General features: G+C 42.2%; 1 pseudogene; it reads left to right on the top strand.

The window, feature by feature from the left end:
* The first annotated feature begins 16,355 nt into the window (after positions 1 to 16,355).
* On the top strand, positions 16,356 to 16,503 carry LOC137533033 (U1 spliceosomal RNA; annotated as a pseudogene).
* The last annotated feature ends 4,031 nt before the right edge of the window (positions 16,504 to 20,534 follow it).

The raw sequence follows: 20,534 nt of genomic DNA, 5'->3' as shown, positions 1-20,534 counted from the left end.
TTCGATATGCTGAATTCCCACAACAACACTTGTTAGTAGTTTTGCCCATCATTTTATCTTAAAGAGATGTTCTTTATTATCCTGCGTCTGGATTTCTCATCAGTCATTATGTGGATTCACAGCTATGTGGATGGCCAGACAGAGAAAGAAATGCTTCATTTCCAGTTTAAAACGCCTACTTGACATATGTAGACAAACTAAAAAAAAACAGCAAAAAAAGTAAAACATTCCTATCAGTGCATATGACACAGACACATACCAGACCATTAGCGGCTTGAAGCCCAATCAGAAAATGATGAGGAGACAAAATGCAGGCCTCCCAGGTGGTCCACCAATATCTGCATGTACTGGTAGGAAATCATCACTTTAATGGTAAAGCTACTTAGGTGGTCTTTTGCATGGCAGAGAGGCTACTTTGTAGAAAATGGACAGTAAAATACAGATGTTGATATATATTGCCCCATCTTCATAAGTCTCACCTGCCTAGCTTTCACAATGACATTTTGGCTTTGGTAACTGATCTGCACAATTGACTACTGTCCTCACCTAAAATAACCAATCAGGGAAGTATTTGTCTTTTGAAATTCCCCTGCAGGTGATTGAATGTTTGAAGTTCACATAGCTTACTGCTCCATCATCATTACATATTCCCTATGGTAATTCCACCTATTTGAATAAAAAACTGTAACATACTGACAGATGTATTAGGCAACACAAAGGGTAGTCAGGTTCATAAATGTTAAAAAGTGCATAGGTGCAAAGAGATGGATAGAATACTAGGGATGATCAATGAGATGCAAATATTTCCAAGTGCATTCAGGATTATGTAAATGTGTATGCACATTTAGGCCTGAAAACCAATAGAACGTTTGTTTGTTTTTTGAGCTTTTAGGGAGCGCTTTCAATTGCTAGAGATTTCACTAAAGGCTCTGCCAATGTAAATGGATGGGACAGATTCCACTAGAGCGATTGCACTGGGCACTATACTAGCCATACTGGGCACTTTACTAGCTATATTGGTACACTACCTACCCATACTGGGCACTATATTAGCTATACTGGGCACTATACTAGCTATACTGGGGCACTACCTACCCATACTGGGACTATACTAGCTATACTGGGACACTGTACTAGCTATACTGGGACACTATGCTAGCTATACTGGGGTAACTATACTAGCCATACTGGGGCAACTATGCTAGCTATGCCGCCGCACCACTCACCCCCCATAACCCGCTGCGCATGACACTGTCCACTAGGACGTGTCCACGCCCCCCCCCCTCCCCCTGCAGTCCCCGGAAAAAATTTGGTCAGAAAGTGGTCCCCGGGCCGGAAAAGGTTGGGGACCCCTGCAGAGTACCCGTTTCCTAGGCAATTCCGTTTGACAAACCACACAGCTCATTTCTTCTTCTCTCAGGATTCAGCCAGTGGGTGTGTCAACAGGTGTGACCATGTGGCATCCAAAGTAGATGAGATGGGTAGGCAGATTTTAAGAGGTACAGGTAAGAGATTGGGGGGAAGAGAGTGGGAACAACCCTATAGAAGTCTTGCAGCCTTGAATGGTAAGAGGTTATGGGTGAGAAACATGTTATTAGAGTCAGGCGACTATTTGTGTATTTATGTATAAAGTTAGAAATGTAAGCAGAACAGGTATAGTGAAGTATATTAAGGCAAAACTTACTAGCTTGAATTTGAAGTGAAATAAAAATCAGTACAGAGAAGTGCAGAAAGGAGCAGCAGATGAAAATTGGTGTGAAAAGGGCAGCAGCAGATGAGAATTGGTGTGAAAAGGGCAGGTAAGTCTAGCTGCACTATTCACGGTAGTAGGTGTGTGGGATGGAGTAACATCAAGGAAGAGGCTACAGGACCAGCAGGAGGAAAAACAAACAGAAGAAGCAGGAGTGCCAATAAAGTGTAGTACTTACAGCACTTGGATAAATAGATGAAGAGTGTTACTTACAAAGGTGGGTTGCTGGATGGCAACCACAATAGACAGCTTGTGGAAAATTCCATCTCCACATGGAAACAAAAGACTGCTGGATCCCAGAGGGAAGCCCCTAAGGGCTCATACACACGGGGCACAACTGTCGCCACAAACATGTGGCACGCGCAAGTCTGGGCGACAGTTGCCTCGTGTGTATGAGGCGCGCACCCCGAACTGTCGCCGGAGACAGCAGTTGGCGTGCGATTGAAAAGATCAATTGCCAGCAACTTCTGTCTCCGCAACTGTCGCTAGTCCACCACGCGTACTGCATGTGTATGTGCGGACTAGCGACAGCTACCCACAGCCAGAAGGTAGCTTCTGGCGGGGGGGACGAAACTTTCGGCAACAGCTTCGGCTGAGTCTCTGCCTGTTGGGCAGAGACGTGTAGACAGCTGTCGCTCAGGTGGAGCTGTCGCCGAGCTGTTGCGCACACGTCTCCTGTGTGATAGCAACAGCAACAACGGTGCCCCGTGTGTATGAGGCTTTAGATTGGAGAAGACTGGGATGAGTGGGAGAAGATCTCCCAGGGATATAAAATAGTTTAAAAAAACTGTAATCTTACAACATTGGATTTCTTCTACTCCTCCAACACTCACCCAATTTAAATTAAAGTTGTACAATGTCTTCTTAAAGGATTGGGTGGAAACCTCCCAAAAGAAAGAGACTCACACAGGAAAGTTTTTTGAGGTATGGGAGAGTTTCCTGGACACGCTGTCTAAACCTATCAAGGAGTGATTCATTCAAACTTTCCGATTTACAAAATGGTATTTAGAAAGAGAGGTGCTGAATGATCCGCCTGTAGTTATAAGAGAACCTATATCTACCTGACATTGTTTTCTAGGATTTGGTCTCATGGCATAGCGCTACACTCTACGGTCCGATGCAGAATGTTCAAGGCTTTGTCTACCAGTTGTCACCATTTGATGCTGTAACTAAGTTATCAGTCTATAGTGTGATTGCTTTCCTCTTACTGTATTTGCAACTGTGATTTGTCACATTACTTGCCTGTTTTGTTTTACTTCCTCTTCAATAAAAAAAATTGTTTAAAAAAAAAAAACTGTTTAAAATAAAGTCTTTTCAAATTAGTGGGAGACAAAAAATTTGATTGGACACAAGATGATACGTTTCGCCGGCCTTACCCGCTCACTTAGGTTAATAGTACAGTGTCTGTAAGACGAAACCACAGACTTTGAGCGCCTATTTTAGGTGTACCCAAGCCAACGCTCGGGGACAAAATCACATACGTAGCTAGAAAGAGGGAAGCCTCTGAATCCTAATGAAGGTTTTCTTGTTGTCCTCTGGTGCCCCTTGCTGAGCATGGACGGTTCAAAAACTACTGACAAGGGCTCGCTGGAAATCTGATCGGGGCTGCACTTCTGTTCAAGCATGAGCATGGTCGTACTGTGCCTAAGCAAGCATGGCCGCACCTGCAGCATGTAGCAACGGGAGACCAGAGGACAGTAAGGGAAGCCTCATTAGGATCCAGAACCTCCCCTCTACGGTTAGCATCTGTTTTTTCTTAATACATTTTGGCCATGGGTTCTTTTTAAGGAGTTCTTAAATAGTCCCTCCAAGTCCATGGTTTCCTCTTACAAACACACGCATGTCAGCTGTGTATAGATGCACTGTGTTGATATGCGTGGGGGGGACAACAAGCAAAGCATGCGTGACATCACACGGTGGGCGGGGGAGTGCCACAATGGCATCGGCAGGGGATTGACGTCACTGGGGTTGGGTAGATCCATCTGGCGGATTGCTCGCAGGTTTGGCATCTGGGCTGTCGAGTGCCGTACACACGGCTTAATATGGGCTTAGGAGGTTGTTATCGCCCGTCTCAGCCGACTTGTGTACGAGGCTTTAGAGGAATACCAGATAAGATTTTGCAGCTGACAAGACAAGAGATAATAATGGCATGCACTAGAAGTGTAGAATATATATAACACATATCAAAACAGTGGATTGTGTACTTGACTGGATGTCATGAGAGCTGTCAGGGCTTCCTCTTTCCCTTGCATAGGCGTGACTCTATATTTCATGTACGTCTTCAGCTTTTGCATTATACACATCAAAATGGAATAATAAGCATTTCTGCTATCTGATGTACTAATACAAATATCTTTTTGTTCTTCCGAGCTGCAGTTTCCTGTCTTGTCTACAGTGGGGTTTCCAGTTCAAGAGGGCAGGAAATGAGAAATGCACATGCTGGATGTTACTTTCAGAGGTCAGATGCCATTTCAGGTTCTAACTCTCAAAATTAAACTTTGCTGAAGCTGTACAATGACAGAATGTTTATTCAGTTTGCATCCTGTGTGTGCTAGGGAGTGAAAGCAATGGGCTGTAATGGGAAGTAAGAGTGGCTGGCAGCATGGTGTTTAAGTGGCTCCCGCTCCCGCCTTGCAGCAGTAGAATCTGCCCATGATTGTGTAGGTGGCCTCCAGCTCTCCCTTTTCCACTCACATCTTAAAAAATATATTGTTAGGTTAACAGACAATTTGGCCTCAATTCACTAAGCTTAACTCCTGTCTTTAATAACTCTTCTGAGCTGTTTTACAGTTATCACCATGGTGATATAATTGTGATAACTGTAAAACAGCTCAGAAGAGTTATTAAAGACAGGAGTTAAGCTTAGTGAATTGAGGCCATTGGCCTCAATTCACTAAGCTTATCTCCTGTCTTTAATAACATTTCTATAGTTATCACCATGGTGACGAGGCATGTAGTATTCAGGAAACATTTTACTTCAGGCAAACCTAAAGTTAACTCTTCTGTCTTTAAGTTAACGCTTCAATCCTTAAAATAACTCCAGAGTTAAAGAGGAACTCCAGTGAAAATAATGTAATAAAAAAAGTGCTTTATTTTTACAATAATTATGTATAAATGATTTAGTCAGTGTTTGCCCATTGTAAAATCTTTTAAATCCCTGATTTACATGCTGACATTTATTACATGGTGACATTTTTACTGTTGGCAGGTGATGTAGCTGTTGCATGTTTTTTTGGCAGTTGGAAACAGCTGTAAACAGCTATTTCCCACAATGTAGCAAGGTTAAGAGATACGATAACTCTCTCACTGTGTGGAGGTACGTTTTCTCTTGCCTTATTATCTCCAGCATGATCTTAGTGAAATGAGGCCAATGATGCAAATTGGCGGTGGACTGTGATAGGCATATTGGATTGTGAATCCCTCTAAAGCCTTAGGCCACACTCAGTGTCGTTGGGTTCCCTGTATAACAGGAACACAATAGGGGCTTGATTCACTAAACTGTGCTAACTCATATCATGGCTGTGCTAACGCTTTCGCATGCAATCGCAAATTTTTGCACGCAGTCTCCGTGATTTTCGCACAAAAATTTGCGATTGAGCGCGAAAACTCGAGCAAAAATGCTAGCGCGGCCGTGATATTGCTCATGTCCCACAGGATAACCACCAAACTTTAAAAGAAAATCCCACAGCTTTCAAGTACTCACTCCTCACCTTTTATTGCAGGAATCGAAGGCCATCAGTAGTGGCTTCAGTGGGCCACATCTAGATGCGTAGTGAGCGCTCCTATTGGCTGCCTGCAGCCCAGTACGCTTCGGGTGTTGCAGTTGTGTTACAGGAGAACTTTAACAAAAGATAGCAATAGGGGAAAAAAAAACAAATCAATACATTGCAAAGTTATGTAGAGAGTCCTATTGGATTTCACTCCTTGATGCGACGGGGCCATTGGGTCTTAATGAAAAAAATAATCTTTCTGTATTTATATAGATTGTAGTGTTTAGACTGTTTGTGAACATATTTTAATGGTTAATTCTGTCCCTCTTAATAGTTTTTAAGCATTTTTTCCACATTCTATTATGTAACAGTGACATCTCTGCCCCTGTCTTTTTCTTTATTTCAGGTGCAGGTGGTTGTCCCTAACTATTGGAAGTCGGAACTGTATCCTGGGTGGTGAGTCTGTATGGGGCATTAATATGCTTGAATGAAATGGCCTGCTGTGATCTCCCTAGTGTGTGAGATTTGATTTTTTGTCTGCATTCTGGGTAGAGATCGCAGCAGATGACAATTAATAGCACCTATGGTGGGCCCTTTGCGGAGTTACTACCTTTTGGATCTTCCCTGTCCGCTGTGCTGGTGGTCTGCTGGACATTACATTTATTTGCTGGCAGCAATTTGGGGCATCCATGGCAACACTGACGCTTCGATACGCTGCGTAGTAGCGAGTGCGGGGTGGGCTGTGACCAATGGGCTCACTGTAACTATGTAGACGTCACTTCCGGCTCGCCAGAAGTGACGCGCTAACCGGGAAGATGCAGCCACTTGGCCGCATCAACTCTTAGACCTTACGCCTCCGCTCCACTACAAGGAAGCGAGTCACTTCCGTTTCTATACAGCCAGATGGCGTGTGCTCCACAAGGCGGAAGTAGAAGGTCCCGACGCTCGAAGTGGGCCTGTTGATGTCGCACCCTTCGCTGTGCGGTCTCCTTGCAGACCTACCACCATGGGAGACGTTTTGAGGGGACAGCCTCCATGACACCTGAAGGGATTTATGGGGTAATTACCTTAATTGCATATTAATTGGTGATGTCAGTATGTATATAAGTGGGATATGTGCAGTTGATCAGATGTCCTGATCATGCGCCACATACATTTGACGTGAAACGCCTGTCGACCCCTACACTGACTTGTACTCCTCTCCATTTCGTGGTATTGTAGCCATTTTTGTATGGTGAAAATAAATGATCCTTTTTGTATTTGGATGTGCGTGCCCACTCTCTCTTTTTGAATCAAACATTGGAAAGTAAGAAGTTAAAAAATAGAACAAAGATAAGGAGATTAGTGATACAAGCCATGTTATTGCTGGCAGGCATGAAAACAAAATGGACAGCACAAACTGCCCTAATTTATAAATAGAGATGGCCCAGCCTTGGAGAACTCATGGAGAAGCACATGATCAGTTTGATCAGCTGATAGATTTGTAAGCCTCTGATTTGCTGAGATGACTTCCTGGTTTAACACATGATCATGACCAGCAAATCAGAGGCTTTCAAATCTATCGGCTGATCAAACTGATCATGTGCTTCTCCATGAGTTCTCCAAGGCTGGGCCATCTCTATTTACAGTATAAACACACTCACTAACATTGTGATAGGCTAAAAGATATATATCTATACAGATAGATGGATAGATAGATAGATAGATAGATAGATAGATAGATAGATAGATAGATAGATAGATAGATAGATAGATACATATATTCCTTTAGATTTTTAGATTGTAAACTCGCAAGGGCAGGGAGAGCTCTCACCCTTTTGTATCTTGGAATTTGATATAAATGTCATTAATCATGTTATTTAGTCACTGTAATTACCAATTCTGTATTTTGTACCAATTTTGTATCTTGTATATTGGTGTCTGTATTGATTTGTACCCCATGTTTGTTTCCTACTTTGTACAGCACTACAGAATTTGTTGACGCTTTATACAGTAAATCAATAATAATAAAACTGAAGTGTCGCTGCATCCAGCAGTTTGCAGCGTCCCTGTGTCCCAAGTTTTTTGTTACTGCGCATGTGCGCAGTAACGGACAGCTGGGACCAGGGAGCTGGAAGGGCGAGCGAGGTGTGCGGGTGCGGGCGAGCGAGGTGGGCAGGTGCAGGCAAGCGAGGTGGGCGCTTGGCGCAGTGGTTGCGTGCTCGGCTTGCGCGCACATGCGCACTTGCAGCTGCCACCGCCCGAAAAAGACCTAGAGCCCGTTTTTAAACGGGCCTGGGCCTACTAGTCAATAATAATACACAGAGGGAGATACTGCTGCTTGCTTTGCAGTTGGCAACAGCTGTTATTTCCCACTATGCAACGAGGTTTACAGGCAGGAAACGTTCAAGGCCATGACCCTGAAGGGGTATGATATGTGACCTAAATCAGTGTTTCTCAACATTTTATTGGTATGTACCCCTTTTAAAACCATGTACTCACCAAGTAACCCTAGCATAGTAAACATTGGCGTCAATTCACCAGAGAGGATTTACTAAGAGAAAAAAGGTAGGTAGTTTATCTCATGAGGTATTTTAACACTCTGGAGTCAATTCACCAGTGTGAGAGGACAGAGAGAAAAGTGTTCGATAGCAGGGGATAATGGAGAGATATGCATGAGGAAAGTGTGAGAAAGCAGAAAGTTAGGTAATCGGTATTAAAGAGGAGCTGTTAGGTATAAGGTCTCAGAGAAAATAAAAACATATATCAGTAGCTAAAGATTGGCTGTACTTACATTACATATGCATTTCACTGTCCACGTTTGTACTTCACAGAATTTGTATATAGTATATGCAGAGATTGATGCTCCTGACAGCTCATGGCAGGTTCCATGTTTGTCTGTCTCCTATGAAGCCAATTGTGTCGTCATGTCCTGCCTGCTTCCTGATCACAGAAAAGCTCGTACTGAATAACACAGTGTGCAGTGAATATTAATTAGCCATGTGGCTAGGAACAATAGCGGACTCCTGCAGTGTACTCTGCCCGGAGATTTTTCAGTGCTGTGCGCTGGACTGAGTTACAAGCTGCTGAAACTTGATACTGTAACTTCTCCTTAGCAGCCGAGGGGAGGGCCCCAGAATGCATTGAAGTATGGTATGCGGCTTGCGTCCTCTTGGGTCTAACAGCTTTGCTGATAAGCACACATCAAATGTAAGAGAGATTTTTATCTTCACTATTGCCTTTTTGGCTTCCGTCTAAACTGTTTAACACAGGAGAATAGAGGTTTAAATTAGCTTCTGCAGCCTGACAGTTACTCTTTAATGATTTACATGGGATACTTTTCCTCTCTGTAAGCTTGAAAGTGAAGCATTGTGGGTAGGAGGCGGAGTTTTACCACTACCTGACCAGAGTATTCCCGCCTTTTACTGCCGGATCATATCATAAATCATATCACGAGTGAGTCTGAACTTCTTCACCACCTCTGTCTCAGTAAAATTATCAAGAACTGTTCTCTCACGAAAAATACGAGGGGCGATTAAACAGACCCTCCTCCTGCGCCTTCATCTCCTCATAATAGAAGCAAGCTCTAAGGCCTAGTGCACACCAGAGCGGTTCGGCTGCGTTTTGCGATCCGCTTGCGGCTGCGGATACGCTTGGGTAATGTATTTCAATGTGCTAGCGCACACCAGAGCGGGAGGCGTTTTGCCTCAATGTTAAGTATAGGAAAAACGCAAACCGCTCTGAAAAACGGCACTTCAGAGCGGTTTGCCAGGCGGTTTTTGTTACAGTAGCTGTTCAGTAACAGCTTTACTGTAACAATACATGAAATCTACTACACCAAAAATGCTTCACAAAACCGCAAAATGCTAGCTGAAACGCTACAGAAAAATAAGAAAAAGCGTTTCAAAAACTGCTAGCATTTTGCGGATCTGCTAGCGGTTTTTGGTGTGCACCAGGCCTAACAGAGTAAGCTCAAAAGGCTCCATCTTCCACAGCAGCAGCTGCTGTGTTAAAACCACAATATCTCCAGGTTCATTCAGGGGATAAAGAGATGAAAAAATAACGAATGGCCACACCCCCTTTCTTCCCTGGTGAATTGTGATTTGGAGAAAAACTAACTACTAACTATCACTTATTTATCTCAGGCTAAGTTCACAGTGGGATGTTAAAGTCGCACGTTAAAACAGCATTTAACGCAGAATAACTCACTGCAATGAAAAATTAATGACCTGTTCACAGTGCACACGTTGCGTTAGTGTCTAATGCTGCACGTTAAGTAAAAGTACTGCATGCAGTGCGTTATACACGTTATTAGCTGCGTTAGACTGTTTGCACATGCTCAGTAATGACTTGGAAGCATACTTTTCATTGCCTGTATTTTTTACTGTATCTGCTGTATGTGACGGTAACGCTGCGTTGCCACTTTTTGGGCGCGTTGCGTTGTAAGTTTGCGGTGCGACTTTAACGTGGCATCAAAACGCAACGTCCCACTGTGAATCTAGCCTCATACTTATCTCACATTTATCTCTTGCATTTCTCTCTGTCGATATTTTCCCCTATACTTCTGAAGAATTGCTATTTGGAGATATCACAGGAGGTAAATTACCTCCCAAGAGATAAATAGGTTGGTAACCTCTGGTGAATTGACGCCATTATCACAAGTACCCCTTGACAAATATATATTTAATCGTAGTAAATGATCATTGGCTCTAAACAATTTCCAAGCATTTACGATTGCTTTTAATTAGCTAAAACACTAATTTGGTGTTCTTTAAATATGTTTTATAATTTTCTAACACTCTAAATGTGTTATTCTTGGTTAAGTATATAAAGCCCGAGTACCCCCTGGAACCATCAGAAGTACCCCTTGCGGTACGCGTACCACACGTTGAGAACCTAGGACCTAAATTACATATAGAACAGGAGAACAGGTGCACTGAGGTGCAAAAGCCAGAAAAAAAAGCTACAATGGGCCTGATGCAGTAAGGCAGTGGTCCTCAAACTAAGGCCGTGGGCCGAATGTAGCCACCCTGAGGCTTTTTTACCGGCCCCACACACACAAAAGGTGAGATTGTGCTGCAGGCTTTTGCAGGTCATTGGGTGACATTGTGGCTCACATATGACTTGCTATGTTAGGGTCACAATATCTGCACTGTGTTGGTGGCATAATAGAGTGCATACTATCTGCACATGCTGTGTTGGAATGCATACTATCTGCACATGCTGTGGTGGAGTGCATACTATCTGCACATGCTGTGGTGGAGTGCATACTATCTGCACATGCTGTGTTGTAATGCATACTATCTGCACATGCTTTGGTGGAGTGCATACTATCTGCACATGCTGTGGTGGAGTGCATACTATCTGCACATGCTGTGTTGTAATGCATACTATCTGCACATGCTGTGGTGGAGTGCATACTATCTGCACATGCTGTGTAGGAATGCATACTATCTGCACATGCTGAGTTTTTGGCATAATATCTGCACATGCTGTGTTGGGGGCATAACATCTACTCTGGTTAAATGGGAGACATGAGGGCGCTGTCTACAAAACCTAGGCTCAATGTTATGTTTTTCTACATCATTTCATATATACTCCGGCCCCTCAGCAGTCTGAAGTACGGTATGTTGACCCGGCCCTTGCCCGAAAATGTTTGGGGACCCCTGCACTAATGTATGGTAAAGTGACTGCACTGACAACACAAAGCAATTTTACCATCACTACCACGGGGGGAACACCACCCATTAACCCTTAGCGTAACAAGCATACCGCTAAGGGTTGTGCTCCCTTGGTGGTAGTAACTGTAAATACCTGTCAAAGTTCCATGCACTACCTGCGCACAGCAACTTTACCATACTTTAATGCATCAGGCCCTATAGCACATAAAGGCTTAGTTCACACTTAAATAGGAACTCCAGTGAAAATAATGTAATAAAAAAATTGCTTCATTTTTACATTAATTATGTATAAATGATTTAGTCAGTGTTTGCCCATTGTAAAATCTTTTAAATCCCTGATTTACATTCTGACATTTATCACATGGTGACATTTTTACTCCTAGCAAGTGATGTAGCTGCTGCATGCTTTTTTGGCAGTTGGAAACAGCTGTGAACATCTATTTCCCACAATGCAGCAAGGTTCACAGACAGGAAACTGCCAAGAGTACGTACTCAGAATTTCTTTGTGGGAGGGGTTTCACCACAATATCAGCCATACAGCGCCCCCTGATGGTCTGTTTGTAAAAAGGAATAGATTTATCATGTAAAAAGGGGTTTCAGCTACTGAGTGGGATAAAGTTCAATTCTTGGTCTGAGTTTCTCTTTAAGCTGTAGACGGTCTGATTCACGAAACACACAACAACAGATAACTGACATGTCAATGGGTCCTGTGTTAAACATGTGCGGATAATATCACAGCTTGTGTTCCACTGGTATAAACTGTGTAAAACTCTGCAAGGCATTGGCAAATATTAAAAATCCTATACTATACCCTATCCTATATCCTATACAGTGCATTCAGTAGGTTGGGGGCACACTAGGGAAAATTGCATCTGTCTTGAAGTTTTGGCGCAGAGAATCACACATGCAGTGGGCTGCTCGTGATTCACCAATTCTTCTTTTTTTTCGCGTTCGTTTGCATTTCCGTTTGCATCTGCATAGTGGGGGGAAAACTGCATTCTGGGTTTTTTTTTAAAAAAAAGCCATTTTAAAAACTATGTATTTCAACAATATTTAAAAATTGAAATTAATGAAAAATGTACATGAAAACGTGAATGCAATAAAACACGATTTCGGAAAAAGGTTGGCGATTTTGTAAGTGAGACAACCTAACCTTAGCATATAACCACTGTCTACAGCCATGGGGTTGCCAAATATGTTGGAAGGAACACCTACAGAGATCAGAGTACTGGAAGTGGGGGGCAATACATCTCCTGATTGTCACCACTCTAAAGGTGGCCACTAACGATCCAATTTCTAGTGAAAAAATTGTTACAGCAATCAGATAATTCTGATCAGAAGTGTAATCGTTCACTACACCATCAACAAACCAATCTTTGCTTCCTATCTATCACAACCAACAAGGAAATCCAAATTTCCATTTGACGAAAATCCAATCGGTCGACTGTTTTTATAATCGTCGAAATTGATTGTGTCCATCAATGTAGATTATTTACAACCAATCTAATCAGAATTTCTGATCGCTCAAATGATTTTCCGCTAGAAATTGGACCTTCTACTTACAGTCTCTTGTCCCTGCTAAGTGTTTCCAGTTACTACTATGATCTGATCATGTTACTCTCTTCAAGCTTAGCTCGTCTATATAGCTCAGTCATCGACAATCATGGCTATGGTGCCCTAGGTTACTGGCTGACAACACAGTGCCATCTGTATCAAGCTTCAGACATGCCTCTGCTGAGATCTGTATTGTGTTGCCTATCATAAATTAGTTGGTATTTACTTAGTAATAAATGGTTTGAACTCCTACGCATACAGAGGAAACATATGGCATGTTGATTCACAGCCTTACCTATAAAGACAAAATAAACTTGTCACGGACCTCTTCCTTATGAGATTCTCTACATTCCACTTTATGGTATGTACAGTTTTTTTCTACAAATCCTGAACAACAATAATTCATGCTTACAAGTTAAAGCTTTGATACAATGCATACTTAGCCCGAGGAGCACTGAAAAGGGATCTTTGTTTAGAGAGAGGACTGGAGCCTGGAGTCAGGTAGCGCTGTTGGAATACTGTTTGACTGTTGTTTATCCACCACATAAAACCGGTAAATTAGGCAGCAGGTGCAGACTGGAATGTTCTGCCTGTTGCATCTGCTTTGGTTGTTCCATTCATCTGAAACAGTTTTGTGTCAGCAATCAGCATCACTTATGCATGACAGAGACAGACTACAAATCTAATTGACTGATTACAGCTAAACACCAGTGTCAAAGCACAAGACGTTTGTAAAATGTGCTCTCACTGGTGCCTGATGCTGGGAATACACCATGAGTTTTTTGGCAGATAGATGGCTCGATAGATAATTTCTGACAGTTCCGATTTGATTCCATTAGTTTTTCTGATTGATTTTCTCATAGAAGTGGCTGACAGCGGGCAGCATGGTGGCGTAGTGGTTAGCTCTCTCGCCTTGCAGCGCTGGGTCCCTGGTTCGAATCCCAGCCAGGGCACTATCTGCAAAGAGTTTGTATGTTCTCTCCGTGTCTGCGTGGGTTTCCTCCGGGCACTCCGGTTTCCTCCCACATTCCAAAAACATACGGATACGTTAATTGGCTCCCCCTAAAAAATTGGCCCTAGACTACAGTACTTACACTACATGATATAGACATATGGCAATGGTAGGGATTAGAATGTGAGCTCCTTGAGGGACAGTTAGTGACAAGATATATATATATATATATATACACTGTACAGCGCTGCGTAATATGTCGGCGCTATATAAAATACTAAATAATAATAATAATAATAATAGAAGTGAATGGAAATAGATCAGAAAAATGTTTGGAAAATCGATCGGAAAAAAAATCAGCCAGTAAATGTGCAGAAAAAACTCATTGTGTATTCCCAGCATGAGGGATAGTTATGACAAGACACAACCAAATGGACAGTGTTGCTCCAATGGAGGATCAGCTGCTGAACCGAGATTGAGGGTTTCCCAAAGTCCTCCAAGTAGTAAAATGTGCAGTAAATATATCTAGACAGTGCTAATCAGGGCTGCTCAAATCTGATCCTGGAGACATCCGGATAGTTCTAGCCGGATATCTCCCAGTAAACCTGTGCGGGGTAGGCGGGGGGGGGGGGGGGGGGGGCTTGGTCAATCTTACCTGTCTGACGTCTTCTTTGGTTCGTCCCTCGGCGCGTCCCACGATGCGGTCCAAGCAGCGGTCACGTGATTTCAAACACTTCCTCCTTCCGGGTTGAAGGAGGAAGTGTTTGTAATCACGTGTCGCGCGTGGAGCGCATCGTGGGAGGCACCGTGGGACGGACCGAAGAAGACGTCAGACAGGTAAGATTGACCCCGCCCACCCCGCAAAGGTTTACTGGGAGATATCTGGATAGAACTATCCGGATGTCTCCCGGATCGGATTTGAGCAGCCCTAGTGCTAATAGTATTGAAAACTATTTAATTAGCAATCCTATAATAGTATTAAAAACATATAATGGCACAATAATGATATTGTATGATTCTATCCAGGACATATACAATTTCCATCCAAATACATACTGCTGTGGGACCCGGTACCGGAGCTGCAGACAGCGGAGGACGGTGGTGTGGGAGCGATCCGAGTGGATGGGGCTGGATGAAGCCACAGGTATGTATAAATCTTTTATACTTTATAGCTCTGGTACACTTTAAAGCCACACAAAAAGAAAAGTTGGGGTGAGGTACCAGATAGCCAGGATTCGTATTAAATATTTTTGTATAACCAGTGGCGTAGCTAAAGACCTGTGGGCCCCGATGCAAGTTTTACAATGGGGCCCCCCAAGCACTCTATACATAACAATTGATATGACGCACCAAACCTGCCAATGGCAAATACAGTGTCAGAGGTGCAAGAAGGGAATGGGGAACAGTTTGTTAATGATTACCATTATTCAAAGCATCTACAGAAGAGATTATTATGAGCACAGGACCAATAGAGAGCTAATACTGCAGTTGAGGGAGGGTCTTTCGGGGCCCCTCTGGCCCAAGGGCCCCGATGCGGTCGCTACCTCTGCACCCCCTATTGCTACGCCCCTGTCTATAACCATTTTTGGATTGCGGAACAAATCACTTGAGTTTCCATTAATTCTTATTGGGAAATTCGCTTTGATATAAGAATGCTTTGAATTACAAGCATGATTCTGGAATGAATTATGCTCTCAAACCTAGGTTTCACTATACTGCAAATGAAACTCAATACAGTAATTAATTAATAAAGGGTAGTGAAAAAGAGAAGAATGGTTGCTACTTTACACAATGGTTACCATTTATGCTTTTCAAGAAAGTTTTGCAACCACTGTATACATAATTAAACATAATCAGTACAGCTCTGAGGCCAGGCAAATCACAAAGCCAGAGTACTGTTTTCAGGAATCAGCTATGACTTTACTATTTTTACTGTAATTTGTCTGTCAATTCACACCCTTAAATACAACAATATACCTGCAAACAAAAGATGTAAAGATCGCTCTTAAAAACATGTAGCCTTTGTTTAGAAAGAACAAAAAATGTGATTGTCAGAAGTGCACCACACAGAGTTGTGTGTTCCATGATCTTACCCGCTCCACCTCCATATCTGTTTATTTTTCTACTTGCTGCAAGGCCTAATCATATGACATAATTAACCTTATGCTCACTAATTACAGCGGGGAAAATAATCAATGCAAGTTTCTTGTGTATTGCGTTATAGTGTACTGAGAAATAAACAGCGCCACCCTCTCCTTCCCCCCCAAAAAATAAAATGTTCTCAAAATACTAGAAAACTACACATATTACACACAGGGGCATAACTACCTATCATGAGACACCCCCCTCAGAAAAACTTTGATCATATATCAAGGGTCATACAGCAAGTGTGGTCACCATGGCCCCTCCAGTATGACTTCCCTGAACCATAACAAGGGTGGCCACAACATCACCTGCTCTAGAGGAGGGGTCTTGTATCTGAGGGAGGAATGATAAGAAGTTGGGTCCCTCATGCACTGGGCTACACTGCAGCTGCGTGATCTGCTCCACCAGTACTTACAACTCAGAGCAAACAAAATTGCAGCCTTTTTGTCCCCTCCCCCTCTGACCAATGTACGTACCATAAACATAAGTCAGGGGGACATGGGTGATTTGCTAAAAAGATTGGGAAGGGTTAAATCTTTCCAAAACTAAAAAAAAGTGATTGCCTCTTTAAATAAAGGGACTTTATACTTACCTGGCAAGGGAGATACCATGATCACGAAGGTGGTTCTCCCACGGTGAGGCCCATCCATTGCACTCCGGGCAGGTTGACCCCTGCGATTTCCCCAAATGCGGGAAACTCGACTGCATAATTTGTGGTAGTGGGGGACTGCGAAAAATAAATAAATAAATATTAAAAAAATAAAGGACCCTGTCAATAACAATACAGGGTAAACCTCCCAGACACCAGGGCTCTGTCTTTGGAGCAACCTAAAAGCATCCATGAGTGAAATAGAACACTAAGGGCCCTTTTCCACCTGCAATCGCTAGCGTTCACGCTGAACGCTAGCGATTGCTGAATCGCAAAACCGGCGATTCCCCCGACGTTTGCGGCCGCGATTTTGCTATGCTATGCACTGCATAGCAAAATCGCGGCAATTATCGCTCCGCCGCGCGTTCTCGTTCCCGACAAAAGCGAATCGCGGTAGTGGAAATGACCTACCGCGATTCCTATGTTAAAAAGCAAACCGTAGCGATTGTAAAATCGCTAGCGGTTTGCGGTTTTGCGATTCAGCGCTGGTGGAAAAGGGCCCTAAGGGCTGATTCACACTACAAGAGCTTTTTAAACGCCAAAGATTTTAAAAACTCTTGCTAATGCAATGCTATGGGGGATTTTTTACAAAATCACATCGCTCCAGTGAGAACACTCACATAGGATAACATTAGCAAGAGCTCTTAAAATCACAAAGCGATTAGAAAGCTCTTGTAGTGTGAACCAGCCCTAAGTGTATGTCATGACATAAAAAAACAGCAACATCTAATGAATGCTTGTTTATAATGTGTATGCATATGTTCATACACATTACTGCATAAACTGTGATCTGAACCCTGATGCCTCTAAAGAGGACCTATCACTAGTACTGTTACATAGGGACTATGCCAACCTTTTGTTACAGAAAAAAAAATGAAAAATTATGGGTAAAATAAAGATTGCTAACACATATGCTAATTACATATGGGCCCCTATGCATTGCACTTTTTCTCCTGAGTTTTTTCCTAGGTGATATTTTTACAAATTGTCATAAAATGCCTTTTAAGTCACCAGCAAGCAAGAAAATGCTCAAAATAAATTTGATAGTACTTTTTCACAAACTTATGGGTATTTTATCAATTCTAAAATGCTGCAAAGGTAGTTTACACAGAAAATTAAAAATAATCTCTTAGGTGAAAACTCCCCTAAGTTTTCTCCTAGGAGAACATTTTAGGGCTCGTTCCCACTATCGCGAATCTGCATGCGTCCAACGCATGCAGATCCGCACATGTAATGCAAGTGGATGGGCCTGTTTCCACTGTAGCGTTGTTGAGGTGCGTTTTTTTCAGCGTGAAAAAAACGCACAAAAGAGCCAACGATTTCGCCTGCGTCGGGAATCCGTGCGAATCGCCGCTAATGTATTTAATAGTAAAAACGCATGCGTTTGTTACATGCGTTTTTACCCGCGATTTCGCGTGCGATTTCGCACCTTTTTCAATTTTATTTAGCCCTGGCAGTGTCATGGTTAATTTCGCATGGCACCCTGCCATGCGAAATCGCATGCGAAATCGCGGGTAAAAACGCATGCGGAAACTCATCCGCATGCGTTTTTACAAGCGTCGGAATGCGGCCGAAATCGCGTCGCAACAGTGGGAACGAGCCCTAAATCTTCGATTTAAAATTACTTTTTAGCACTTTGCAATTGAAAAAAGTAACAAAAAGCAAGTGAAAAAGTACTATCAATATTATTTTGAGTACGTTCTTGCTTGCTGGTGACTTAAAATTTATTTTCTTGACAAGTTTGAAAATATCACCTAGGAGAAAACTCAAGCGAAAAAGGGAATTGCATATGGGCCCCTGGTGGGACATCTCACAATTAGTAAACTGGATATTATTATTATTATTATGAGTATAAAAAGACAATCCTAGAGTGGCTGAGTCTCTCTGAACAAAAGATGGGGAAGGTACACCAATTTTTGGTGTGGGCAAATAGAGCAACAATCTCAGAATAATGTTCATCAATGGTAAATTGCTATAAATTGGTGGATTTTATTATTTACAGTACATAATATCATTAAAAAATTAAGAAAATCCAAAGAAATCTCTGTATGCAAGGGACAAGTTTGAAAGCCAATACTGGATGGCCGTGATCTTCAAGCCCTCAAGAGACACTGGATTTAAACAGATATAATTCTATAATGAAAATGGCTTCCTAGACACAGGAATACCTCCGGATGTCATTGTCTGAGAACCTAGTTTGTCACTGTATTTACAAATGCAAGTTAACTAACCTACTACTTACTATGCAAAGAAGAAACTAAATATAAACAGGGTACATACACCCACATGCACCACTGAATGAGCTAAGGTACATACAAACATCCCATCTTGATTGGACAATTTTACTACTTCCATGTAGTATGCAGAAAAAACATATTTTTGATTACTTTGAACTGATTTTGTAAATAATCTCTCATAGTCTATGAAAGTGGCAAAATTGGCCAATCAAGATCGGATGTGTATAGGACTAGTTCACAGTGCTCAGTTGCGTTGTAGAATAATTTTGCATGTCAACTCACTGCCCATACAATTCTAGTTCACAGTACTGTGTTGTAACAAATCACATTATACTAACTCGCTGCATGCAGGCTTTGTATTAAAGTCTATGTCCAGTCCCTGTTGCAGTTCACACTCACTGTAATGCATGCATTATACAAAGTGGCAGTACCAAGCAGGGAGATACAGTATTTTCAAAGACGGTTAGAAGATAAACAGGCATGAGCAAAAATGCTGTTATTCTTTTTGCATTCATTTTCATAAAAAATAATGTTAAATTCGAAGAGCAAAAATGCCATCAAAAATAATTTTGTAATAAGTTTGTGAGTTTTTGCATTTTTTTGAACATTTTCTCAAAATTGTAAATGCCATTTTCAATGTGAAAATGAATTTGGCAAGATGACTTCCTATGAAAGAAGGCTTAGGCATAGCAGCAGCAACCTCCACTTCTTCATTCATGGAGTAAATGTGTTCCATCTGTGAGTATGGTCACTGTTGGAATACTATCACTGCATTCTCTCTTTTCATGAGGATACAGGCTTACATTGCCCTCATCCAAGCTCGGCTAGGAGGTTTCATTGTGAAAATTCTATTTTGCAACGGCATTTTTTCGCGGATTTGAATACATCAGCATAATGATTGCAAGTTCCTTTTTGTGGTACAAAACAAGATAACCCAGAGTACAAAGGTTCTCATTTCTACTGTTAAGAAGCACATTAGGCTTATGTGGCCTTGAAAAGAAGGAAACGGAAGAGGACCAAAGAGAAAAAGGAAGCATTAGTAAATATCCAGATATTACGATTATTCCCCAGGGAAATGCTGACACCGCTGCTTTTCCAGGGTAGAAAGTCCATAGTTCATTGTATGGATTAGTTCCTGTTTATATCATCTCTGGAAACACAGGAGTCTTATTCTAACAGGAAAATCTGTATGGTGAGAAAATATTACATTATTGCACAAACCTTGTATAAGGTTTTCAACTTGTTTTCTGTGTGTAACTATTTCCAGGACACTTTAAGCATTGGGAATGGATTTTTCTCCACAAACCACATGTGCTGTGAGACTCCATTACTACACGACTGACTCCATACCTTATTAACTTGCATCATGGGGCATGTTTTTAATCCATAATTTCTGTCTTGAAGACAATTTTTCTGCTTGCTTGCTGACTGTTGTTTTTTTTCCTGCTAGCATGGGTGCTGCCATCTAACTGGTCCTAGCTGCCCTATGCATACATCAGAGGAACATCAGCAAATGTTAGCTTGCAGTGCACCGTTACTTCAACCTGTCATCTGACAGTGTGAATATTCACAACAAGCAGTTTGTTAATAGTCCACTGTTTAGTACAATAAGGGCATACATTCTGTCCTGGATGGTTTTAGCTTACATTTTCATTTGCTATTTGGCAATATGCATGACACATAGGAAAAGAGGGGACGGTAGGGGGTAATTCAATGAGGTTCGTGGGGGGGGGGGGGGGGGGGATAGGTTGGCCAGACAGGCGCTGGGGACAGAAGTCAGGAGGCCTCCCCTGATTTCTCCTTTCCCTCCTTCCCTCTTTCCCTGTACATCTGATCTAACCTAACCTTTTCCTTCCCCCCCTCCTTCTTTTCCTTTC

The sequence above is a fragment of the Hyperolius riggenbachi genome, chromosome 1, assembly GCF_040937935.1.
Source record: "Hyperolius riggenbachi isolate aHypRig1 chromosome 1, aHypRig1.pri, whole genome shotgun sequence".
Lineage (NCBI taxonomy): Eukaryota > Metazoa > Chordata > Amphibia > Anura > Hyperoliidae > Hyperolius > Hyperolius riggenbachi.
The sequence above is the reverse complement of the archived record's forward strand: the minus strand, read 5'-3'. Positions and strand labels throughout refer to the sequence as shown.